The sequence below is a fragment of the Anas platyrhynchos genome, chromosome 2, assembly GCF_047663525.1.
Source record: "Anas platyrhynchos isolate ZD024472 breed Pekin duck chromosome 2, IASCAAS_PekinDuck_T2T, whole genome shotgun sequence".
NCBI classification, from domain to species: Eukaryota; Metazoa; Chordata; class Aves; order Anseriformes; family Anatidae; genus Anas; species Anas platyrhynchos.
Window position 1 is genome coordinate 57,151,898 of NC_092588.1, and position 18,712 is coordinate 57,170,609.

Genomic DNA, 18,712 nt, shown 5'->3' on the forward strand with positions numbered 1-18,712 from the left:
GGAAATAATGTGCTAAATATCATTAGCAGTTTTTGCTTGATAGCTTGGTAGCACCAGCAATTGCAAATCCTTTTATGCTACAGGCAAAGCCACTGCAGAGAAGAGGCCGGGATCTGTGTACCCAAAGCACAATTATGTTCCCAGCTCTGTCCCACACGGTCTTGTTGTCACTGCTCCATCCTCATTAACTTCCTCTGTAATGGATATCTACCTTTTCTGCTTAGCCGGGCCCAAAATGAAAACTCCATAATAACCAGGGTCATTCTGGCCTGGATAGCTGGCCGTGGTATGTGCTCTTTGGCCTCTCCATTCATTTATCTTCAGAAACAAGTATTTTGCTGGGGTAAATAGCTTGAAGGGATAGATAAGGAAAATATTTTATTATACCTTCTGCTTAGCATCATGTGCACTCAGAAGGGCTTAAGAATATAGTTGAAATAGACTGAAATTTAAGAGACAGTGGTGGAACTTTTTTTTATTATTATTATTTTTTTTTTTCTGCCTGTAGTAGAAATCAAGACTTTCTATGACTTGCAATATAAATATAACAAGAACAACATTTTCTACCTACAACAGAACTAATACTTAAGTTCAATATTACTTGTATTGACAACTCTATTGGGAAAACTAGCAGTTTGTAATTACACTGATTCTAAGATGTAGCCAAATCTTTCTGATTAAAGCTGAACAATAAATTTATGAGAGTATTTAAAGTCAATATGATGCAACAACTACACAATAAAAGTTTCATCCCAAAAAGTTATAAAGTATGAAAGCAACTAAAATGAAATGTAGTGGTAACAATATGTAACCTAAAACATGGGCATCATGAAAAATTTGCCTGTATAGTAAACTACATACTACTATATAATTTCAATACCAAAATGTACTAGTATTGTCTGATATTAGGTTCAGGTTAGTAATTGTAAAGTATTCTGAAACCTGGAGGCCATGTATTGAGTTAATTTCTAAATATTCTACATTATAGCAGTACTGCATGTAAAATATTACATTTTATTACAACATATTAAATTAAGGTTAAATTAATGTTAAAATCATAACATTTGGGCTCTAAAAATATGTGGATTTCCATAGCGAAGCTGTAATTTTGTTCTTCAATATTAATCTACTTTGCTCATAGTACTTTTTGGGCAAGTCCCTTTTTCTTCCTTCCTCCCATTTACTTAAAAAGGAATGTGAGAATAGGTTTTCATCATTTTCTAGTTCTTAAGGTGATGTGTTTTTTAGTCTCTAGAAAAACATTAAATCTGAACTCCGGATACGGCTCAGTATCCATTTCATGTAAGTGTTTGGTTCAGCACTTGTAACAGAAAAATGCTAAAAGTTGAAATGTTCATTATAACTCTTAAAATGGAATCCACAGATTAATTTTTAAACCTTAGTGCAAATGTATCCTACTATAAATTAGAAATAGTTTATCTAGAATGCTTTTACAACCACAAATTATTTTAAATTACAATCTATTAAAAAATAATGATATAATCCAAAAGCTGTTTAATTCCTACCAGTTTCATACCAAAATAATCTGTAAAATGAATGAATTTACAGATACTTAGCATTTTAATAATCAATCGGCAGCTATTAAATATATCTGAGCTATATTTTAATACACGTGTCTTGAATACAGACTAATCAAAGAGTTTAAACAGGAATAATAAATTATAGCTTTACTTCATAACAGCAGGCTTACAGAAAAAAAACTAAATACAAATATTTTCATAGTATATATATTGAATTACTCTTTGAAAATTAAATGTTTTTTTTTATTGACAAATTGTCATTTTTCATTTGAGATCCAATAAAAGTAGAGGCATTCCTTTGTGTGTGTGTGTGTGTGTGTGTGGTCTGAAAGGCTTTATATGTCTTAGATCTGAGATTATAAAGAGAAGCAAGAACAGCAAATTCAATGTAAAACTAAGGCCAAATAATGCTTTTGTAAGAGAATCTTATTGCTATACTAGAATAGAGGAAAGCAAGACAGAAAGCACTTCTTTCTGTATTACAGTATTCCTGTAAGACGAAACTTTTCACTCCTCTTGATTTAGTTTCAGAAATGTTAAGCACATTTTAATGACAATCACTGGAATGACTGTAGATGAAGCATTCACAAACAATCTGTCAGAGGTGGGAATCTTGAAGAAACAGCTTGATAACCAGCATGAAAATTTTAATGTGCAAGTTACAAGACAAGCGTAACAATGTTTTCATCTGGTAAATCCAATTTAGAAAGTTAGATTTCAGCAGCTAGTCAACAGACACTGAGGAAACAACAAAAGTTGATTTCCCTGTCCAGAGGGTGTTTTGGGTGGCTTCTGTTTTTGTCTTTAACTTTCATGGATTTTGCACTCAAGACACCCAGATAAATGTTTTGAATTTGATTTTTGAAGACAGCAAAGAATAAAAAGATAAAGACCTTACCCGTGTAACTTCAGGGCCTTCTAGGTTTGAAGAAATGAGTATTGTTAAAGTCAAATTAAACATCCAATGAGGAGAAGTTCTTTTTTACTTCACAGATCCTTGGAAAGCTTTAAGAGTTAGAGCTTCCTGCTCTAACTCTTAAGTCACTCCTGCTTTTAGTTTTGAAAACTCACAGTATGACACTGCTTACTGCGTGCTATTTTGGGTGCCCTGAGTAAAACTATGAACACAGGCACTTTTGTGCAAAACATCATAAGGCCTCTCTGATGTTCATTCAGAGTTCAGAATTAAAATGCAGAAGGCTTTAGCAAGCAAAATACAAGCTGATTTTCTTTTTCCTAGTGGAAAAATAAAGTACTCCCTGGCAAGTAACCAAGGTGGTGGGAAGGTAATTCATTTTGTGTGAGAGTATTTTGCAAATGAAAGGGGTATGCCTTCTGTTTAGAGATTAGTCAGGAAAACAAGTAATCAATTTAGAGTAGTCAAAAAAGTTAGTAAAAGAGAGTTTCTGAAGTCCATTTTCTGCCCTTCAGCTTTTTTTTTCCCCTTAAATAATTTAATTTCAAGAATCATAAAATCTTAATACTAAAGGAAAAAAATGCCAACGATGTAATTTTATGTCCTTTCTTATTTATTTTGAAAGAGTTATGAAATAAATCCTTTCATTTTTCTCACAGTTGTTTTTTAATTAGTTTTTAATTTTTATTTTTTAAGTTTTTTTTTTTTTCTAACAACAGTATTTTTTAACCAGCTGAAAATTATAATAAAAATAATATATTCATCATTAAAAAAATTTAAAAAAACCTTCAAATTCATGTATCTGGATTATAATTATTTCATAATAATTAATTTTTATTTTCAGTCATTTTATGAAAATTTGGACAATTATTTATATACAGTTTATTTATTTATATACAATTTATAAATTTCTTGTGTTCTCAACAAGAAATTGAGGATATTTTGGGAATAAAACAGAACTCTAGATTACAGTAACACTTCTGTAGTGACTATGGAAGACAAAACTTCCTGAGAAGTCTGAAAAGTTAAAAACAAACAAACAAAAACCAAAAAACATCCATGACATTTTGCCAGACTACTAATGTTAAAAGTGAAAAATAATAATAATAATAAAAATAAATAAATAAAAACCACCACCACCAACAACAACAAATACACAAGAAAATCCTTTAAAACATTTTTAGATTTTTCCATTAGTAGCTTCAGGAATAAATGCTCCTTCAGTTGGCAATTTTATTTATCTTGAAGTTTTCTGCTTGAATTAGAAAATGTTGACTTCCTCAGAAAACTGCTCTCTCCTTTTTTGTGCTTCTTCACCCAGATTACAAAGTTTTAGCATCTGTTCCTATGTGGAAATTGAAAAACTCTCATACATATTTTTATCATCTTTTTTAACATAATTTTTCTGAAAAGGAAGGAAAATAAGTTCAGACTATCTCTGCAGGTCTTGCTCCAACATTCAGGAATCTCCTCTCCAGAACACAAAATACTGTTGAACAGGAGATGTGATTCTTCAGCATCTGTAATATTATGAGAAAACACCACTAGGCCATGTTGCCAGGAGATAGAAGAGCAGTGAAGCAGAACATAGTCCTCAAAGGGAACAATGCCGGATGATGGATATGTAAGCTGGAGCACCTCAACTAGCACAGAATCACTGCTTGCTATATTTATGGCTAAATGTCAGGAGAAAACAATTGGGTTAGAAATAAACAACAACATAAACAAACAAAACTTCACTGTTATATCGCAGGCCTTAAAACTTGAAATGAATGGGCTTGAAGGAACACAGGAAAACTGTCCTTCCATTATGTCCATCCTGACACAATTGGAAAGAGTTACAACCTATACAAAAGTACTGTGTACAATTGTGTATACACAATTGAGCAGCTGGACTTTTTGTGAGATTTGCCAGTTATTTCTCAGTATTTTGAGGATGACCTTCTGCTAACTACTTCCATCGAATTAATATAGCTCCTTTATCTGACCAGAAATTAGTCTGCAATTTATGAACTTGCATACTAATCTGCAAAAAATTCTGGCTTTAACAAATTTGAAGATAGCTACTTTTATTTTTCTCAAATTAGATCAAACATGATAAATAATATTACACAGCACTAGGTTCTTTGAAAACCCTGTTCTTAGTAATAGTTATTTAATTATTTATGAAATTAAATATCCAAAAATAAATATCTAAACAATCTAACAAATTTTTCATATTTGTTTCTTGTGCTCTTAACTCGGGAATGTTTTTACCTATCTAGACGACATCTTGATGTCTGCTTCTAAAATTTAATGTTGGATTTGAGTGAAAAGAAAACTGACAATCTAAAATCATTTTTTCATGTCTGCACTTTTTTTCTTTTTTAATAGGAATGTTTGAGGACAGATGCAGTTTAGTAAAAATGGTTGAATTGTTGAATTTGACTTTCAGTTCACAGTCTGACATCAGCTCTGTACAGGGTAAGGTATAACTTCTGAGGCAGAGGATGGAAAATGTGAAGGAGAATTCTATATTTAGATTTGTGGGAACTGAAGAAGCATAATTGGAATTCATTAATATATTGCCATTTATGACTTTGAATTATAAGAATGCGGAAGAGGTTTCATTCTCCAGGACAGAAATAACTAGAAATAGATGAAAGAAATTAATAAAAGCATTGTTAATGGTAAACGAGGTGTGCTGCTTTACTGAGAATGCTGACTCCTCTCACAGGATGTAACATTAGCAAGATGTGCCATCTGAAAGCAATAGAAATGAGCAGTATGAAGGAAAGCAAAACAGAAGCTTCTTGGAAGCATTTGCTCAAGAGATAGATGATGAGGCAAATTGTCCAGCATATGGTGGACTTTGATGGGGTATCCACAGAGCACAGCAGTAAGGGAAAAAGAAATAGGTTGTGTAGCCTGAACCTTGAAAAGGAAGTCACATAAGAAATCAAATTCCCCAAAGTACGAGAAAATACTTCTCATCTGAGAAGAAAACACATACACACACACAGTGTAGCAATCTCATGTGATAGTCTTCACTTCTCTTTGTCTAGGCACTTGTTTATGACAGGCTGGCTGTTTTGATATTAACATTGAAAGGAAATAATTTTGACTGTCACATATTGACATAAACAATTACCATGTTAGCTCTTTCCTTGTCTCACAGACGATGGTATTTCCTGCAGAGAGGGATCTCAGCAATATGGTAGCTTTTAACAGCCACTGTCACCTTAGCTGTTGTCACAGCTTACCTCCAAGGTGTGTTAAAAGCTTAACAACATCTTGCTCCACAGGGGACATCCATTGCTTGCTGACAGCAGAATTAGCAGTACAATCAACATGAATGGGCAACCCAGTTGTGGTGGAATATGTGATGAGCTTTACATGTCACCTGAGCAAAACTTTGGTGGAGGTTTGGGAAAGATGAGTGTACTTTAATTTATGAAAACAAATACATAAATCATCATCATACTGGAGAGAAAATTCCAAATTCCAGTTAATTTATTTGGATTGCTATATTTTTTTTATTATTGTTTTTTATTTTTCATTATTTCTAAGGTCATTAAAAAGAGGATTTTTATCTATCCAAAAACTGTGGTTTAAATTAGGTGATTGAGAGCAAAGATATTAAAATAAAATTGTCATTAAAATGAAATGTTTAAGGAAAATTTATTCTGTTTTCACTGAAACAAAATTAAAATTAGAGAAGAGGAATTCTAGGAACATTGCTTGTTTTTAAAATAATAAGGAAAAATGTTGAAAAAAAAGAAATAAAAGAAAAATAAAGTAATAAAAATGAAAGGATTAAAAAAGGGTCATTTTTCATTCAAGAAGATTAATGAGATTGTAGAAACCTGCCTTTTGAAACCTGTCTAATTGAACTCATCTCGAAGATTTCACCATCTTGATTTCATTCAATACTATAGGTAAACAGTTATTTCCTTCCTCATTTTCCATTATGAGGAAAATTTAAAATACAGGCATATACTCTGGAAAGGGCAGAATGTTTTCCTGAAAAATCTTGGAAATACAAAAGGGAGGACAAATAAAATCTGGGGAGAAAAAAATATATATTTTTTTCTTAGTATTTATTTTTTGTTGTTTAATCAATCCTCTACTATATCCATGTAAGAAATTTACCCAAGGCAGGACTTTAAAGGCAAGTCTGTGATGGGATTTCAGTTCTACCCAGCTGAGAGGGAATTTCTCTTATAATACACAGAGATGAAAATATAGTCTTTACACCTAAAGAAAAAGAATAGATTTTTTTATTTGAAGATATTTGTCTTTAGAAAGTGAAAAACTAATGAATAAATGGCATGTATATTAGTTTGTAAAGAATAAGAACCCATGATTTTATCTACAAATAAAGTTTGTTTGTTTGTTTGTTTGTTTGTTTGTTTTTAAAAAAAAAAAAAAAAGCAATTTAGAAAGCTTCAAATTTTGGAAAAAATTCAATGAAGCTAGTTAGCATAAACTAGCTTCCCTTCCCTTCCCTTCCCTTCCCTTCCCTTCCCTTCCCTTCCCTTCCCTTCCCTTCCCTTCCCTTCCCTTCCCTTCCCTTCCCTTCCCTTCCCTTCCCTTCCCTTCCCTTCCCTTCCCTTCCCTTCCCTTCCCTTCCCTTCCCTTCCCTTCCCTTCCCTTCCCTTCCCTTCCCTTCCCTTCCCTTCCCTTCCCTTCCCTTCCCTTCCCTTCCCTTCTATTGTTGTGATAAAATGCATGTTGTATGGAAATAACATACAAACAACTAACTATAAATGTTAAAAGGTTATTCCATCTCTGTGGCAGGTAGGTAGGTAAATGTTTTTGTAGCCCTTCACATGTAGAAAAATATAAAACACGAAGGGAGAAGATATATTAGAAATGTTAACCACAAATTCATTAAGCAAATTAATATGAAGACCAAATCTATAGCTATGACTGATCAGCCTAGTGTTCTGCTCCATTATAATCTCTCAGGATAAGAATGGGTATAGAGATTAGTATAAGAACTAACCAGGTCAACCTAATTTGGAAAAGACATTTATACACACATTTCCATGGCCAAAAAATAACCCTGTTGGATTAGTTCAACAAAACTATATTACATATTCCAATTTCAGAAATGTCAAAGTGTTTTTTAATTAATCCCTGTGACATTTTCATTCAAAAAATGAATGAAATTAAACAAAATGACATAAAATAAAATGAAGAACTCCTGTCTGAAGAATTTGAAAATGTCAGTGCTTCATCCTATGTCTGACCAGCTAAGCATAAATCATAGGTTCAAAGCCAATAGATTGAAAGACAATTGTGAAAAGAGTAAAACCTTTGAGATGATCTGTTTCATGAGGAAAAAATCCAACTCTTGTCCTTGCTGCCTAGCAGAACTGCTGATGAAGAAAGAAAAAGGACAAAATTCTTTCTTTCTGTCCATGTGCACTAAAATTGCACAAGAGGTGTCTTCTCTAAGCTCTGTGGACCACCCTTCAACTCTACTTTTTTTTTTTTTTTTTGAGTGTCTAGGTATGGGACAGGGGAAAAACATAAGACATTTTCTAGAATGAATAGGAAGAAAAGATTGTCCTGAGAAAAGGTCTTTCACTCAGCAAAGAGGAAATTAAAATAACCTTGCTTTGTTTGATATGTCTTTTAGGGGGCTAGGTAGGGGAGGTTAGACATTCCCCTCTGTTTTTATTTTTTATTCTAATTTGGGGTGCAGAAGGTGGGGAGTTGGAAAAAAAAAAAAAAAAAAAAAAAAGCTTTATTTTTTGCAACTTCTGTTTTGCATTGAGATTCAGAGGTAAACTTTTAACATAACAGGAGTTAAATCAGGCTTTACAGTCGTATTCTGGGGACAATAATCATAATAATCTAACCTCATCTGTTTTAATAATGACATAATCTTAGATTGTTTCTTTTGTTTTTCACCTAGATTGTTTACAACTTATTCATACCTATCACAAATTGAAACAATTTCTGTTTTTTCTGAATAAAAGAAAAAAAAAAAAGTTTAGACCATTTCACATTCCCATCTCCAAAAGTCAAAAGAAAAGGGGTTAAATGAATTTGTTAGCTGAAACAATTCACTATGCTTTCTGTAATGTATCTGAACTCAGATTTACAGTGTGATGTATTTTGCTGTATTTCTCACTATAATATCCACATTGACAGCCTCCTATTTAACATCTGTGTACAAATGTAAATATTAACAGCATGTTCTGTCTAAAAGCCGGCTTGACATTGCACTAAAATCAATGAAAACCCTAAAGCAAACAGCAGATCAGTTTATATGGGTAAACTTCAGAACCCTGAATTGTGGAATGTGTTTATAAACAATTTCAAATTCTATGTGGTGGTGGTTGTTGTTGTTTGTTTTTTGGTTTGTTTATTTAAATAAAAATGCTATCATAACTGTTAAAAAGTTAACATGGCATTATCTACAGATTTATAGCTAGTATAACATAAGTTCAACATACCTTTAAAAGGCAGACAGATCAGATAGTACTGACTAACTGCTGTTTGTAAAATGCTCCTGCTTGATCTGCGAGCAGTATGGGCAGATGTCAACTTTGTTGACTGCTGTGTAGTCTACACCAATTAGGCCAGCTGAAGACCCTGACATGAATGTTACATGAGTGACAGCATAGAAATGTGTTGACCTCTAAGAGGCAGAGGCACAGTTCACCAACAAACAAATCCCTACATGATAAAATCTAAGGAGAAAAATCACCCTACTTACATTGAAGTATATTATAATAACATAAAAGTATCCACAGAGTCTCGTGAAATCATCAGCTACTTATGTGTTTTACCATTGGGCACCAAGGATATAATATGTTCATGTGAAATTAATTTTTATGAATATGTTATGAATAGTTTTTTTTTTTGCAGCAGAGAGAGAATATGTTTGTGTAGTTGGTAATAGTTTATCAAAATAATAATGAAACTCCAGTAAAAAATAAAAGTTAAGCTGTTCCTTTCTTTGTGCAGGGAAGGTTGTTTTTAGAAGGGTGTGTAAGGTGCACAGAAAAGCTGCCTAAAGATGGAAAAGTGATCTTGTGAGCAAAAATTACTGAGTATTTTGGAAACTTTCTGCCAACTACAGGAGAAGAGAAAAGAAAGAAAGGAATAACAACAACAATAGAAGGAAACAGACAGACTCTACATTATGCAGAAATCTAGCCAAAATTAAATATGTTGTAGATGCAATAAGTAGGCTGGAGATAGAGGGTAGGGAAAAATTTGCTGTGATAAATTAAGAACAGCTAATTTGTCTTTCCAAGAATAAACCAGATGGAGAAACTGTGACTGGCTCATCTTGGAAACTAGCCAGACAGAAGACCAGCTTTTCTGGCAATCGGGAGAAGAGGAGAGCAATGCTGGAGCAGCATGGCAGAGTCCCAGTCAGATAAAGACATGGGAAGCCCAGGAGCAAGGTCAGTCCTGACATGGGTGCTGGCCAGCTCACCCGCAGTCAGATGAACAGCACATACAGCAGTGAGGCCACTGTCTTCAGGAGCAACTACACCTCCCATACAAACTGCAGGGCTGTGAAGTTTTGCACAGAGAAGGAGACTAATAAGAGAAAGAAAGATTGTTGCCATTTGATGACTATGCTCTTTGGAAAGAGTTTAGGATTTCAGGAAGCTAAATCCAGCAAGGATGCAAAACAAGCTCTTGAATTCTGTTCAGCACAAAATGCTGAAGCTTTTCATCTTTTTGACCTGAACTACATACCTTGCTTCCCAAAATGAAAAGGAAATATAACGTTATTTATTCCAGTTGCCCAATGTTTTCAGGATCACCAGTAGCATTTATCATAGGCCCAGTCTCAAATCTGACTGTTGTTTAGAGAACTTCAAAGTAGTATTCATATTATTATTGTTATTAGACTAATTAAATATTTATTTTTTTTATTTCACAAAAAGAAATATTTTTCACTTAAGAAAAATAGTCCAGCATAGCTTTCGTTAGCACAGTGCTATAATTTACTGGTGTTACTGTTCTTTTAATACCAGTATAACAGAAATAATGCTTAAATTGTGGCTCACAAATATAATATATATATATAATATTATGAACATTAAATATATAAATATATAAATATATATAAAGGGAAATCATATTAGACAAAACTTCTCACTGTGTTTTGTTTTCTTATATATGAATATTTTACAAGCTGTGAAGGTTAAACCTTTCTCTTCAATAGGAATGCCATGCTTGTCCAAATGCAGATTTGAAACCAATGTGAATGTTTACACCATAAATCAGTGCACTATTTAGTGAGCTAGTGGAAACATGAGTAAGTAAGTCTATAAAGTGAGATGCAGAAGTGGTATATATGTAGCTTCATTCACTGGTACCAATGCATCAAAAATAACAAAAAGGCAGGTCTTATAAGCTTAGGTACACATCTAACTTTGTGTGATTAGATGCATTCTGGAAGGTTTGATCCACTTTTCAATAAAATGATAGGCTTTGGAATACTGGTAATTATATTCTTTATCTTATCTGTCATCTTTAGTGATGAACACGGTATGTAGTAACAACATAAATGTTCCCTCGTATGCAGGGTCCCCTGTATGTTGTGGAGGCTGCTCTAGTGATAAAGTTTACATGGCTGGAGTATAAACGATCACTGAAACTAGTATGAAGATGAATTTTGATTTGGATCTTTTATACCATCAGTATTGATTGTATTTGTTGTGGAGAAAGTAGCAATTTAAAGATTTACAGCTCATTAGTTTATATTACAGAAAACAAAATGTGATGGCATATGATATTCTAAATTCGTTCTTAAAAATATGCTCCAGGCAGGATCTGAAGACAGCAATCTCAGTATAGTCCCCTGCATGGCTCTATATTCATTGAAAAATATATATATATGTATATAAATCCTGTGCTGGAGTCTATCAAGACAATCAATTAATCAGTGGTTTATTGTCAATGACCTACTGGCTTGACTTTGGAAAAATTAATGACTCAGTCTGTGATCCCATAAATTAAATTAAAGCATCTTTTAGGACCATCTTTTGAAAGCAAACAAGCACAGTAGAGTGACGTCATTGCTTGTAACAAGCTGTAAGGCTTGTGTTGAGATAGCCACACATTCCTTGGGACTTATCAAATGACACTAGATGATTTTCCCAGTGGCCTGTGAAGAGTATAAGGGTGTCACCTGGATGTGCAGGGATGAGATCAAGAAAGCCAAGGCACAGTCAGAGGTGAACTTGGCAAGGGATGCAAAGAATAAAAATAAATGTTTCTACATGTGCATCAGCAAGAAAAGGAAGACTAAGGCGAGTGTACCCACTCTGATAAACAAGATGGAAGAACTGGGGACAACAGATGTGGAGAAGGCTGAGATACTCAACAAATTTTTGTCTCAGTCTTCACTTTCTGTCACTCTTCCCACAACTCTCAAGTCTGTCAAATCTCTGAACCTCAAGGAAGGTGCTGGGGGAACAGTCCCTTTCACTACAAGAATAGAGCAGTTTTGAGAATACATGATGAAATTGAACAGTTACAAGTCTATGTGGCCCGATGACAGGCATCCCAGGATCCTAAAGGATGTGGCTGATGTGGTTTCCAAGCCTCTCTCCATTATATCTGAAGAGTCCTGACAGTCAGACAAAGTCCCCAGGGGCTGAAAAAAGGAAAACATCACTCCCGTTTAAAAATAAAAATATTTGAAAGAGGGATCCAGGGAACTACTAACCGGTGAACATCACATAACTTCTGTCCCTGGGAAGATCATGGAACAGATCTTCCTTGAAGCTATGTTAAGTTATATGGAAGCCAGGGAGGTGATTCAAGACAGCCAACATGGTTTCACTGAGGGAAAATCATGCCTGACCAATCTGGTGGCCTTCTATGATGGAGTGACTATGTCAGTGGACAAGGGAAAAAGAACTGATGTCGTCTAGTTGGACTTATGTAACACTTTTGACACAGTCACACACAGCATCCTTATCTCTAAACTGGAGATAGATTGATTTGAAGGATGGATTTGAAGGATTGATTTTCAGTGGATTTCCAATCTGCAATCTGGCCACATACTGAGTATTGTGGTCAATGGCTTGTAGTTTAACCTGGCTGGCAGCTAAGCACCACACAGCCATTCATTCACCCTCTCTCCTCCCTCCATGGGATAGAGGAAAGAACCAGAAAAAAAAAAAAAAAAAAAAGGCTGTGGGTTATAAAGACAGTTTATTAGGACAGAAAATAAAAGAAAACAATAATAATAATGATAATAGTACTGCTAATAATAGCACAAAGAAAATAAAACATGATGCACAATGTAACTGCTCGCCACCCACTGACTAGTGCCCAGCCTATACCTGAGCAGCTGGTCCCTCTACCCAGGCCTGCTCCCCCATGTTAATTGTTCAGCATGATACCATATGGTACGGAACACCTTCTTGGCCAGTTTGGGTCAGCCGTCCTGGGTCTGTCCCCTCCCAGCTCCTGCTGCACCCCCAGCCTGCCCTCTCATAGGACAGTGTGAGAAGCTGAAAAGTCCTTGGATTAGTGTAAGCACTGCCCTGAAACACTTAAAACATCAGCGTGTTATCAACACTCTTCTCATCCTAATCCAAAACATAGCACCCTACCAGCTACTAGGAGGAAAATTAACTCTATCCTAGCCGAAACCAGGATATGGTTCAACATTTACGTGGAGATCAGTGACAAGAGGTGTGTCTCAGGGGTCTGTCTTTGGCCCCCCAAGTTCAACATGTCCTGGGTCAGTGCAATCCCAGGCATTAGTATAGACTAGGATATGGGATATGAATGGTTTGAGAGAAGCCATATGGAGAAGGACTTGGAGATACTGGTGGATGAAAAGTTGGACATGAACCAGTAGTACTTGCTTCCAGACCAGAAAGCTATCATATTCTGTTCTGCATAAAAAGAATTGTGGTCAACAGGTCAAGGGAGGCTGTTCTCCCCCTCTAGTCCACCTTTGTGAGACCCCAATTCATAGAATCACTGAATCATAGAATGGTTTGGATTGGAAGGGACCATAAAGATCATCAAATTCCACCCCCCTGCCACGCACAGGAACACCTTCCACTAGACCTCAAAGACCTGAGAATCTAAGCAACCTACTCTGCAAATTGGAGACACCAAATTGGTAGCACATGTGTGTGTGTACCACAGTGTTTCAGAATTCAAAATTATTTGCTCATCAGATGAGTTAATTTTTGCCTTCAGGCATGAAGCTTTTGATATTTTCAAGTGATAAAGTTTAAATGCTTATTTTAAATGCTTCACAGAGGTGGAGACATTAAATGTCTCTGCTTTATGTCCATCCCTCTTTGTGAGGTGATCATTCTCCTCAAGTAATGGACCAATATTTTCTATGCTCCTCCTTTTGCTGTTTGTATATTTTTGAAAGTCCTTTTTATTGTTTCCCACAGTACAGTCCAGCTTCAACTCTAATTGACCTTTAGATGCACAAATCTTCTCCTTACGATGGTGAACAGCTACTCTGTCCCACCTATGTCCTCCCCTGTCACCAGACCTCACTTACTGTGGCCATACACTTTCTTTTTCCACCTAACCTCTAGAAGAAGATCCTTGTTCGGCCAGGCCAACCTTGTGTCCCACCTGTTTGACTTCTGACATTTTAGAATTGTCTGTTCAGGTGCTTTTAAAAAGTGTCACTTGAAAGGGACCAGCAATGGTGGATCTCTACACGTTCAAAAGCAGTTTCCCAGATGACCTGTCTAACTAGTTTCCTGTGAAACTTCAAGTTTGTTCTCTCCATATCCAGGGTCAAAGTTTTGCTGGCAGTTTTCTTCCTGTCACTAAAGATTTTAAACTTGACTACTTCATGGTCACTATGACAAAGACTGCTACCAATCATCACTTTACCCATGATACCCTCTGTGTTTTCAAGCAACAGATCTATCAGGGCATCTTTTCTAGTCAGCTCCCTTAGTACCTGTATTGTCACAGAAGTTATTGTCACAGTGGTTTAGGAATCTCCTGGAGCTGTTTGTATCAAATGTGTGACATTCCCAGTTAACATCTGGCAAGTTGAAGTCACCCATAAGGACAAAGGTGGCTGATTTAGAGGTATATCTTAATTTCTTAATGAGTAATTAATCAGTGTCAACATCCTGACTTAGTGGCCTATAGTAGACTCTCACAATGACATCTGCTTTATTTGCTTCTCCTTTAAACCTTACCCAGAGGCTCTCAACCATGTCATTGTCAACTGCAAGCTTCGTCCAGTTCAGCCCTCTTCCCTTGCCCTCCTCCCCCCGCCCCCCCCAGCGCAATACAGAAGAATAAATAAACTTTATTAATTTAGTAAAGCTTAAACTGATGATTATGAACAAAAACCTAAGTTTTCCAATGTAATTCAAAAAATGCATCATGTCAACTGATTGAAGTAAAAATTATTTTCCCTTGGTCCATAAAACTTTCCTGTACCTACACAGTAGGAATATTAATGACATTCAAATACTCATTCTTAATAAATAAATTCAGTAAAGAAATACAGCTTTAAGTCTGGTAATGATATTTCCAGTGGAAGTTAGATGATTTTATCCCTAACTGCCCAAAGATTCTATTATATATATATATATATATATATATATATATATATATATATATATAAAATCATTTAAACATTAAGCATTTCTCTATTGGTTTGTCTGATTAATCATCTACAGTGGGTATGCAAAGTATACATTGGTCAGACTATTTCAAAAAGGTCATCTTCAGCGAAATCGGAAACAAAATGTACAAAATAATATCCTAATATAGATCAAACAAGGTAGCAAGGCTTCCCCATCTTCTGTATTGAATGTTATATAACACAAAATTTGTATATTATAGCTTAATACACTTTTTAACATAAAACTTTACAACCGCCCTTAAGATAAGCAATATACATGTATAAGGGAATGTAAAATTGTTCAAAATGTAATTTATGAATAATAAAATTAACATTTTAAATTACAAAGACTATTATTTGTTCTCTACAGGTCAATGATATGACATTTCATTTTCAGTCATATTTGACTTTCTACCCTTCGTGCTTCTAAGGCCAATGCATTGACAGAAACTAACTCACTCTTTAATGATGCTTCTTTACCACTTGGTTTTATTTCATAAATCTTTCAAACTACTAGAAAAACATATGCAGTCCTGATGTAATTCTCTTAAGATTAGGGGCACAGCTCAAGAAATAAATTAATTTTAATGTGTTACCCAGTAAGTTAATATTATTTTTTTTTATATATATATTATGTGCAGTAATTACTAGGAAAATCTAATAGCAGTTTCATTGTATTAATTGAACATACAAAGTATGTTCATCCCTCAAAATATATAACTTAAATATTTCAGTGAAAATTTAGATTTTTTTTTTTGTCCTTTAAATGGTTGAGTCTGATATTCAATATATCTTTATATATACATGTATACATGTATAAAGATTCATTATTCTATTTGATCTGATTATTTTAAGTATAATAAGGAAAATACCAGAAAATGTATTCTTCTATCAACAGTAATAAGAAAGCTTGTGAAAGCTTGTATGTCCATACTAGAACACTTCCAGTGCAATGGTTTCACATGTTAATTGTCCTGTATCTGTGGGTTTGAATGGGTTTGAAAAGCTGGAGATTTTCAAAGAGAATATGTTTGTATAAGATTTGCATATTTTTTTCAGTGACAATTAGATTAGAAACAGGACAAAAAAAAAAAAAAAAAAAAAAAAAAAACAGTGCTGAAGTCTCAGCTTTAGTGTCTTCCCATTCATGAACTGTAGCTATAAGTACAAAGAAAACCAGATGTTTAGAGTTCCCTGTGTATTTTGAAGACAAGAATTATGCTTCTGTGTTTACATGGTGTTCAGTTCTTTGTAAATTCAAACGTCTTTCCTTGTCTGTAAGGAAAAAAATAGAACTTACATAGGCCTGTCACACACACAAAATACAAGTAAAAAAGTAAGACTTGCTTAGTCTAATAACTTAAGCAGATGTGTTGCTCTGTCAGATACTTTAAGGTGATCTTGTAAGAAGCACTCAGAGATATTTTGCTCTGAGTAGAAGAGTAGTTACTAGGAAGAGCAACAATATTACATGCACAGTATGGATATGTCCCAATTGGGATATATTCCCAATTATGTCCCATCCAGAGACCTGTTAACGTTTGTTTCTGTCTTTTAGCAAGCCTTGACAGAAAGTTGACTGTACAAGCCATTAATTTTAAGAACAATTTACTTCATCAGATTTATCCAGGATGAGAAAAAGAGTAATTTGTTATAAGCTAAAAGTCAAGTACACTCTAAAACAAAATCAGCTACCTAGTAAAACAGAATGATATGAAATATAACTAGGTATTAAAGTGGAGAGCTGAAAGAAGGTAATTATTTTTAAATATGGCACCAAATTAAGGAACAGTTGGTATTTGCAAAGAACAGATGTTAAAAATCATTATTGTAACCACTGGCAATATTGTATCTTATAATAAGCAATATATTAACACAAAATAGTGTGGGAGAAAAAGAAACCTATGGTGATAATACTCAGTTTTCAAAGCAAAAAAAGCTATCTTGATTAATGTTAACTGATTAATGTTAATGTTAACTGAGAAATTAAAATATAGTATATACCCTAAATCATCTTACAAATAAAGGCATGTTTTCTCATTAACTGAGAAAAGAGAAATCTGCACCCTTTCATCAGAAAAGGAGCCTATGTGCTCCTATCAGTAAGAAGGTTCACCAAACCCTGAATAAAGACTGAAACATAAAAGACCAATGAGAGTGAAGCCTTATTGAGTGCTAGGTGGAAATGAACTTCTCATATCTGCAGTGGAGCAAATAACAAATATCATTATTGTGAAAATCACTATAACTATGTAAATTATACGCATATTTGAACAGTGCAAAGGTACTACTCCCCAAAGGGAGATGTCACAGGCTGCTGCTAGCCAACCAAGGAAAAGAACTACATTTCCTCATTTCCTATACCCTACTGTAAGCATATTGTTTCAGAATCAATGGGCCACTCAACTGAGATGTCAAAGGAACAATATGAAAACGTAAACCAGCTGACTATCCATCTCACAGTACAGTTAACTAAATGAAACTGGAAGAAATTATGTGCAAGAAAACAAATACACAAAGGAAGCCTCAAAAATAAATAAATAAATAAATAAATATATAAATAAATAAGGCTGTGGTGGTAGGGGGAGAAGCTGAAAGATAGAATACACCACCCTCAAATACACTGGGGTAGGTCCAAGGTGTTTTTTGTTTTGTTTTGTTTTGATTGGTTGGTTGGTTAGTTTTGGTTTTGTTTTTGGTTTTCCTAGAGTTAAGAGCTGCCAGAAGTTGGCATACTCCATGACCATTGAGAAAGAACATCTAAAGAACTTCTGAGAATGGAGAATGATCTGCATAGATTCTTTCTTACCATGCTGCTGGTTTTTAATTTTGTTTTTATTTGTTTGTTGTTGTTGTTGTTTTTTTAACATTTTTTTTTTTTAATGATATCTTCAGGTAGTATATGCTTTTTGTTGATGCTAATATCACTAATTTATATACACAGATTAGGAATACAGATAGATAAAAGGCCTGGGATTACAAATTGCAAAACTACAAGCTTCTCTTTAGAACAAAACCAGAATAAAACCTAAAGTTGAACTTTTCCCAGTTTACATGAACAACGTCACCTGATAGCACCATTGTGTTTTAGCCCATTTTTCTCAGGGTTTTAAAGTATTTTCTGCAGCCTGTACTTGTCTTGACAGTCCCAGCTTTGTTTTTTAATATTACTGCTTATTATATTTTATGTGTTCCTTTCCTACTTTCTGATAACAAAATTGAATTTTCAAGGATAAAAAAAGACAGGAGGAGAAAGATTACATAATGTAATTCATACAAAAGTGCTGTAAGTGGCTCATTTAGATATAGTTTTGACATATGGGCTAAATTAAGACTTTAAATAGTGTAATACATCTTTTAATGCAAAAGAAAGAGTATAAATGGGACTCACTTAATGAGCGGAAAATGTAAAAGACATACTGGAAAAGCTTTAAATTGCTTACTAAAATAAACCAGCAAAATTAATAGATAATGACTCTTGTAGCTCACTGTCATGTCCTCTTAACCACAACATCAATCAGAAAAACAAACAAACAAACAAAAAACTTGCTTACTCCCACTTATTTTACTTATTTAAGTTGCATGGGTGAACACTCTGATGAGGATAATTGTCTTTTAAAATTGCCAGCAGATAAGTAAATAAAATTAAAAATA

The 18,712-nt window shown here is 34.2% G+C and overlaps 1 protein-coding gene across 6 annotated transcripts in view; it reads right to left on the reverse strand.

The window, feature by feature from the left end:
• The window catches only part of LOC101793040 (cadherin-19), a 108,726-nt gene that overhangs the window by 61,298 nt on the left and 28,716 nt on the right, over nucleotides 1–18,712 (reverse strand). For 2 of the 6 annotated variants that reach the window (XM_013105847.5, XM_005026311.6), the window contains exon 1: nucleotides 2,440–2,668. The exons of 2 other annotated variants lie outside the window; for them this stretch is intronic. The gene's annotated coding sequence lies outside the window, so the exon portion shown is untranslated. Of the gene's footprint in view, nucleotides 1–2,439; nucleotides 2,672–18,712 lie in introns of those variants that run through there. 2 more of the 6 variants (XM_072034797.1, XM_013105845.5) reach the window with 2 other exon arrangements.